We start from the raw sequence: 343 nt of genomic DNA on the forward strand, positions 1-343 counted from the left end.
GTCACCACGTGGGTCGCCCCGGCTGCCACCAACCGTCACAACTCCCATACTAACTCTCCACTAATGCCACATAGCCGGAGGAGAGTCGTTTTTTATAGCAATTGCGGCGATGGAGAGGGTCAGTGCGAGGTGTGGGCTGAGAATGGCGTACAGGAGTGCGATATAAGTATGTGCAGACACTTAGCATAAATTTCATCATCTAACATCGTTTTTTGATGTTCCTGTCATGCTATGCTTTTAGTGCTAAAGTTCCTCTTGGAAGTTCCCTGTGTATAGCAGAGTGAAAGAAGCGTGCAGAGGGTCCCATCCTCCGTCATAGAACATTTCTGGTGTGAGTATGCCT

Source organism: Procambarus clarkii, chromosome 92, assembly GCF_040958095.1.
Source record: "Procambarus clarkii isolate CNS0578487 chromosome 92, FALCON_Pclarkii_2.0, whole genome shotgun sequence".
In the NCBI taxonomy this organism is placed as follows: domain Eukaryota; kingdom Metazoa; phylum Arthropoda; class Malacostraca; order Decapoda; family Cambaridae; genus Procambarus; species Procambarus clarkii.